This window comes from Microplitis demolitor, chromosome 3 (assembly GCF_026212275.2).
Source record: "Microplitis demolitor isolate Queensland-Clemson2020A chromosome 3, iyMicDemo2.1a, whole genome shotgun sequence".
NCBI lineage: Eukaryota > Metazoa > Arthropoda > Insecta > Hymenoptera > Braconidae > Microplitis > Microplitis demolitor.
The window spans coordinates 9,787,930-9,795,536 of NC_068547.1; the positions used below are offsets into that span (position 1 = coordinate 9,787,930).

A 7,607-nucleotide genomic window follows, 5' to 3' on the forward strand; every position below is an offset into this window, starting at 1 on the left:
TCAGATCTTTACGCATTTTTCTCAGCAAAACTCATAACTGTAGCCAAACGTTACTCAATATATCTCTTCAACTTTAATCAAAATCTGTATACAAAACCGTTAATTCCTGTAAGCTAACTATTTGTCTTGAGTTACCATACTCGCAAATATAATTAAATAAGGTGGTGTTTGTGACGCTCAGTTTAATTCGACTCCTATACGAAAAATAACATCACAATATGTACTATCATTAATTTTTGTTTTCTTACAATGCTGTTAAAATTTATCCAATAAAATTTCTATTAGCTATTTATAAAAACTCGTTCTTATTAGCTTTTATATGTAAGTGTTTATTGATAAAGTTTATTTGTATTCTATGAAGTGGTCTGTAATAATAACTAACTCTTTATCATAAGTTTTATATATTTCCTAGCTTTTATTATATGGTAGCTTTACAATTTTAAAAATAAAAATATCGGAGGTTTTGATAATAGAGATTCACGAATGCGATGATGATACCCCTAATGTCTTCCTTCACTCACAGACTACAAATAACTCAGTGTTCACAGGGAAAACAAGTAATGCTTTACTAAGAATCGATAAGTCATTTGAAAAAGATGAACAAATAAATTCATTCAGGATCTGTTGAAATAATAATTTAATAACGACATGTCAGGACTGGTTGATGGTTGAAATATTGGAAAAATACGCATATTAAAAAATGTAACAACATTTTTATTTGTCACATCACATAATATCACTGGGTTACAAAATTAAATCGTTGATTTAAGCTATTAATACTGTTAATTATTTGAGCTCATGAATACGTAATCAATTAAATACCAATTATCGAATTGAGCTCGCGTAATTACTTGAAATAATTGAGATAGTTAATTTAAATATATTTGAACACTGAGTTGATTGTAATAATGTCATGATAATAAGTAACATGAATTCAATCATCTTGATATAATTTAATTTAATGAGATCGTAATAAGTCACACTGAAGTGAATGTATTTGTTGATCACGTGGTAGCGTAATTGCAGAGGCTACCGAACTCGAATTAACTTTTAGTTTAATCAAAATATTGAGCATATTGATAATTAATTAATTATACTATTGAGTCTTTTATTTCTTTGAGCACTTGTTATAATTATTTATGAATAAAAAGACACCTGTAACGTCTCCCGTTTGAATAACCTCTTCAGAAACGTGGTCGATGATCACTGGAATTCTTGAGTTCTTGAGATAATTTATTTTTGAGTTCTGGTGCCCAAAATTGTAAAAATACTTAAGTTTTTAATGAGCTTGGTGATTACTGAATTTATTTAGATTATTATTTCAATTTATTGCTTGAAGATGAGCACAAAAAGATACGATTGAATAAAATACGTGTTTTTACTTGAATGTATGTAGCGAAAGATAATGGCGGCCGTCTACTCGACACGAGGCAGGAAAACGAAGATGCGCATGCGCCGCACTGCGTATGACCAAGTTTAAATTTTACAGCCACGAGGATCCAGTAGTTGCTACCTCTATCTACCGGAAGTGCAACTATATTTGAATTTAAATATAGTGCAATTATACAACAGGATCAATTCTATATCTCTTAATTTGATGAATTTTCGAACATTGATCAAGGGTTCTTTAGTGACAGAGAAATAATTGAAGATAATATGTTGATATTTAAGTAAATAAATTTTTTTCTTTGACATTTATAATTGTTTGGTAATTATCGATTACCAATCTGAATTTCCCGCGATCCGATGGGAGTTCAGCCGCTAGCGCCCATCCGGTGACGCAGCTAACTCACCCCCGGCAACCGTTTTTCTCTTTGCTGCTACGACGCTGTCAACAGTGAATTCCTTTCTCAACGTACAAAACATTTTTCACCGCAAATTATTTCACCCTGTCAAGGATTAAGAAGTTTCCAGAACGTGCTTAATTCACCAGGTAACCATCTTGCCAATATAATTTATTAGATAGTTCTGATTCAGACGCCATCGGCTCAACATCATTAATTCTAACCTGTTCACGACACGTGGCTTGACCACGGCGTCGTTTTTTCTAAGTGCTGCTTGGATCAATTGTGTATAATTGTTATTGACAATTAATACTTAACTTAATCAATATTGCTCAATTAATTTATAATTAAATATGACTGTTCAATTGATTTTGTGATCATGTGCTCGGATCAACGTCTGCTACGCTCGGCCCGGACTGGTATTTCCACCGGGTTCCTACACTTAAATTACCTACAAATAAATTCTGTTCAATTAATTAATAACTAATTAAGTTGTGTAACAGTTGTTACGTTCGGCATGGTGTGATACACACATCCATGTTCAATTACTCCGATCAACTCAGTGTATTCCTACGATTTCTGATCGGATCGATTACATATATAAATCTGTTCAGTAATTAATAATTACTTAAATTATACCATTTGTTACGCTCGGCGTGGTGTGATACACACATCCATGTCCTACTCATCGGATCAACTCAATACATTCTTAATTCTTATAATCGGATTAAATTTACTTTTGTTCAAGTTACTGTGCTGTGATATTGTTAATATATTAATTGTTTTTTTTTATACTTGACTATTATTATTTCACGACCTTCTAACACCCAGTTCCGGAAATTAAATAATTAAATTTGTAAATAGATAAAGTTTTTACAATAATGATGGGTTTAGTATCAAATAATTCGGTATTCGTATTCCAAAAAGACAGCATTGATTTTTGGTGACATTCTGATAAACTATATGTAATGTCTATATAATTCTCTTGAATTTTTCAGATAAACTTTTATAAAAGCCTTTTTTGCTCTCATATCGCATTGTCCATTGTATTTTAGGGAGGGGGGGGATTTATTTTTATATAATCATTGGATAGTAAGTTACAAAATAGCTTTTTGGAGTTAAACCTACAGAGTAAGCATTCATTTAAAGATCGTGGTGTTCTGCTATATAAATTCCTGAATTGTTTAACATTTACTGTGTAATTTCAGGTGTTAGAACGATTTTGAGCATTTTCATAAGTAGTGAAATTATTTTCCATTTATCATTATCTTTTTTCTTATTTTTTGAAATTTTATTTTTTATAATTAAAGATAATAAAATTACTAGGCAATGAGATTGTGCTGCGTGTTGGCCCGATATGGTTCGGGAATTTCGCTTGGAAGACGTGGTATAGCTTGAACAAGCAGTCAAATGCGTTAATTGTTCATTTGAATTCATAAAGTCTGTGATCAATAACTAATAAAATTAGAGTGTAGCCATCAATAGATCCTTGAATAATAAGGTACGGTTGAACCGTTTCGTTTTGCTGTTTTGCGGTTATCTGTTTGATGTCACTTGCAGTCTGGAACCCAATGCAGTATTGAATAACAAAACAAGCAACATTTATTTATAGCACCATATATATTTCTATATTATTTTGCAAAGATAAAAATAGTCTCTATTGCTTTTTGAGTTGAAATTTTTTTTGTTCTGCTGCGACGGCTCTTAGGTGGAATCAAATAAACAAGAATGGTCATCCCAATCAATAATTTACCTGCAACATTCAAAAGAATGTGTTCAATAATTCTAATACTAAAACAATAAGGTCTTTCAACAGTATATTAGGTTTGTACAAAAAAACATGCAAATAATAATTTATTAACAATAACGAAAAATTTGTTTAGTTTCGATTTTTACTTTTTTCATCTTCACCTGGCTCTCAACTTTTTGTTCAAAAGTTGAATTGACTTATCGTTGGTATACTTCACAGTTGGTATACTTAATATTTTTATTTTTCTAAAAAACCTGTTCTTATTATTTTCGTGCCTATAAGCTTCCTGCAACCACAGCTATATAACTTTAACAGATAAAACTGCTAACGGTGGAAGTACTAGAAGCGAAACCCACGGAGAGGGTGGTGCTTGCTGGTTTGGTGCCTAATAACGGGCGCTTCACCTCTTTCACCAGGTCAATAGGTCAGTGACCATCTTACCCCTTTATTAGTGGGTTCCCTTGGATCATATTTTTTTCCTGCCACGTTTAGTCTGCATTATTTTGGTCACCGCCTGGTTCTCCTCGTGATCTCATCGACTTCTCGGACTATGCACCCTTGCCCAGCCACCACTGCTTCAATCACCTCGTTGACATGTCTGTCACTGCTGAGAGTTAAAAGATTTTCCTTCTTACCTCTGGGTTTTGGAGATGTTGCCGCTCTAAATTTAGCACTCTCTTCTATGCTCATCTTAGTGATTTTTGGTCTCCATGTCCTTGTGAAAGTTGGCCGAACGACTTCCAGCATATTGATTTCTGGTATCGCTTTTCTTGACTCTGCTCTTTTAGGTTCTTCAAATCTATCCTGATAATATAAAAGACATGAAAAGTATGTGAAGCTAAACTATTCATAACGTGATTGCTTAAGAGCTACAAACAGCATAAAAATGTACACTATGAACACAGCAATATGCATTGAAATAAATCTATCAAAAACGACACGCGTGCGCTTGTGTGCAAACATGTACCCTAGCCTTTATTTGTTTTCGCTGTGCCTTCTCAAGGTTTGTTCTGCGTTTGATTTTTGGGATCCCTTCCAGAATCCTTGGTGGTAACGCACACTTCAATCATTCCTGTTGTGCTTGGCACGCTTCTGGTTGATCTTTACCGTCATTCTTCATTTTAAAAATGGACGGTTTTGCCGGGATTGGTAATGAAGACGATGAAGATGACAACGATCCTTGCTCCTTCCGGGCCTTCTTCTTAAGTGGGCTACTCGTCTTACGTTTCATCTTCGTTAGAGAGCTCTTTTCAAGTTCAAATGTATATCGAGAATGGCTGTTATACCGTTTGGCCTCTTTTTTTATACGTTTTGAACTGTCATGGCATCGTTTTTCCTTCCATCTTGGTGCGGTTTCTGATTGGCCTCCCTTGATTTTCCGTCGAAATAACTGCACCAACCCAGTGGCTGCCCCTAATTGGCTGTTCTGGTCATGTGATTGGTTTCTCACGGAAGCTGATTTTACCGACCTTTGGTTGCTCTGTTCTATAGCATGTTTCAAATCTACAATAAGTTTGCGATGAACGTGGTCAACTTCACCTTCAATGGTGAACATGATCCGGCTCAGTCTCTCGATTATAGTGTAGTTACCACTATATTTGGGAGCTAGTTTAGCTGAAAACTGACCTTCTGCGTTTGAAAAGGGATACTTGTGTTTTGAAACTGTCTCCTACTTTAGGAGCTCATTACTTCCTTCGCTTGTCATAGTACGTACGCTATTTTGTGGATGCCTTCGCCAGGTTCATCCACACTAATGCGTATGCTTCTCGCAGTTGATTAACCCGTTATTGTATGTCATTCGATTTCTCCATTGTGTCACAAGCTTTTAGTCTTGATCTTAATGTGGCTGAAGGATCCAACTCACATTCGTAGTTGAGGCATGCTGGATGAATTGTGTAATCCCGTGTTTGGCAGTATTGTACGTTAATGTGATCGTGTCTCGTTTGTTAGCCCAGGTTCTTTGCGTATCACTGATGAATTATGCAATCATGGTTTTAAGTACCCTATTTGTGCTCTCCACTGGGTTGTATTGCGAAGAGTACAATGATGTTCTTAGATGTTGTACCCAAATGCCCTATAATGTTTTAGCAAATATATTACTCGTAAATTGTGTGCTATTATCCGTTATAAGTTATAACCATCCAAGACAAACCAAACCTTCAAGTAATGTTGCATTTTTTGCATAACCCATGCCACAGCTAGGCACTCCTTCTCCGTGGTTAAGTAGTTTATCTCATGCTTATTCAGAGCTTTACTGGAATTCGCGATTACGTACTCGCTCTTGTTACTATGTTAGTTAAGTACTGCATCCAACCTTTGGTTACTGTCATCTGTCAGCAGCACAAATAGTAAAGAGTAATCAAGTGGTGCCAGTACTGGTGCTGACGTTAAAGCTTCTTTTAGGTTCGCAAATGCATATCGTTGTTCATTCTCCCACCTCTATTTGTATCTCTTCTGCAACAACTTGGCGAGTGGCTTGGCGATGCTTAAAAATTCTGAGAATCGTCTATACCAAGATATCATCTCTAGAAATCGATGCAGCTCCTTAAGTGTTGTAGCTGCTGGAAGATCCGCATATCATATTGATTGTCATGCAAGGTACCCTCAGCTGGCAATTCAGGATTCTGATGACGTTCAATAAACTCTTTGTCATAGTGAAAACCATTAATATTTCGACTAGGTACACTCATCACTTGCTAATATAATTTTTCTCCCAGGGGAGAAACCTAACTCCTACTGGGCGCGTCCCCGGGTGGCGGATAGGGGAAAGTCCTCACCGGTCGTCAGTCTAGCGGATAGGGGTGAAATAAAATAGCCTCTGCGGACCAAAAGTGGTGCGAAGAGAAGGGAAATCTCTATAAACACCTAAAGGTTGTGACCCGAATTAATACTACGATGATGAGAAAAGAAGAAGCTAGCTTCGGAAAAAAGCCGCTTCCTAGATACCGCCAGGCACACGCACTTAAAGCTAATGCTGAGTGCCGTGATTTGCAAACCATCAGCAGTGAGTCGTCGAACAGGCGGGCGCTCACCGGGTTACCCGAACAATCTACAGCCAATAGAGCAGTCGTTCTAAACTTGGCGATTGCTCCAATAACTACTACAAGTGAAAATGAGCTATCAAATTCCCTAGGAAAGGGTATGAATCTCTCTCTAAGTGGTTTTCTCACCAGTCGGGACGCAGCGATTGGATGTGAAGACACAAAGCTCAGCGAACTGCAGGACCTCTTGAAGGACACCCTCGGCGTTATCCACGCAAAAAGAACTGTTGCCCCAGAAGTAACACAAAGTGTCAAAGACACGGCGACACTTCTCTATGAAATATTGTCCCATAGAAAGATGTGGAAAGATGCACAACGTAAGCTTGCCTCTGAAGCCACAGCTGACCGCCAAGTTTTGGAGAACAAAATCCAGCTCCTAGAAGAGCAAGTAGCCGAGTTCAGGCGTGTGCAAAAATCACCACCACGAAGCCATAATAAAAAACGGCCGGCTCCCAGCTCATCCCATGGCCCTGAGGAAAACATTGCTCTGCTAAAAGAAAGGAAGTTCACGGAGGTAATCTCAAGAAAGATGAAGAAAGCTCGCACCAACCGTATGCAAGAACCAGCGAGCTCTCAGCTGATTACAACCGGCTCAAGGCCTCCCACTGTCGCCGAACCAGAGCACCGAAAATCAGAGAGGAGAAAGAACCTAATGCCTAATCGCAACAACCAGTGCTCTTCAAGCCGGCGCAGGGAAAAACATACGCTGAATTACTCAGAGGTATCAAACAGAGCGTAAACCCCAAAGATCACAACGTTGCTTTCAAGAGTATTCGAAAGATTAAAGCTGGTGATGTGCTTTTCCTACTCGATCAGAAGACTGGCCACTGCCCAGAGTTCACTGCAGCTGTGAAGCAGCGGTTGGAACCAGCGGTCTAGTAAAAGGTATAAGACCCACAGTCACGATCGAGATCCGTGACGCTGACGAAATTACCACGGAAGAGGATGTAAGCGATGCATTATCCAGCATCCATGGCATAGTTGCGGATGTGAAAACAGTAGGCATGTCAAAGCTAAATCAGCGAGGGCAGC

General features: G+C 37.6%; 1 pseudogene; it reads right to left on the reverse strand.

Annotated features, from left to right (window-relative positions):
• Positions 1 to 254: 254 nt before the first annotated feature.
• On the reverse strand, positions 255 to 4,224 carry LOC128667494 (uncharacterized; annotated as a pseudogene).
• Positions 4,225 to 7,607: the final 3,383 nt, after the last annotated feature.